Source organism: Lupinus angustifolius, chromosome LG11 (assembly GCF_001865875.1).
Source record: "Lupinus angustifolius cultivar Tanjil chromosome LG11, LupAngTanjil_v1.0, whole genome shotgun sequence".
Lineage (NCBI taxonomy): Eukaryota > Viridiplantae > Streptophyta > Magnoliopsida > Fabales > Fabaceae > Lupinus > Lupinus angustifolius.
In genome coordinates this window covers 2,127,084-2,127,370 of record NC_032019.1, presented here as the reverse complement: position 1 = coordinate 2,127,370, position 287 = coordinate 2,127,084, and positions in this window count along the sequence as shown.

Here is a 287-nt window from a genome sequence, read left to right as displayed (position 1 = left end):
GGAATACACCTTAGTTCATTTGCCAAATCAAAGCATCCATTTTAAGCAACTTGTAATCAAGGCTAATCAATGTTTACGAAGTCTGAAATAAGGTGTGACAACTTATTTTGTTGAGTGACAGTTTTCTATTGATTAGTATATTTTGCAAAGTTTGAAAATCACTTTTTCTCGCCGGGGGACTGGGGAAATTTTATAAACTGATGTTTGGAATAACCAAAGTATAACACATAACTTTTATAAACATTTTTCAATGATACATGTTAAGAAATATTTCCATCAATCAAACT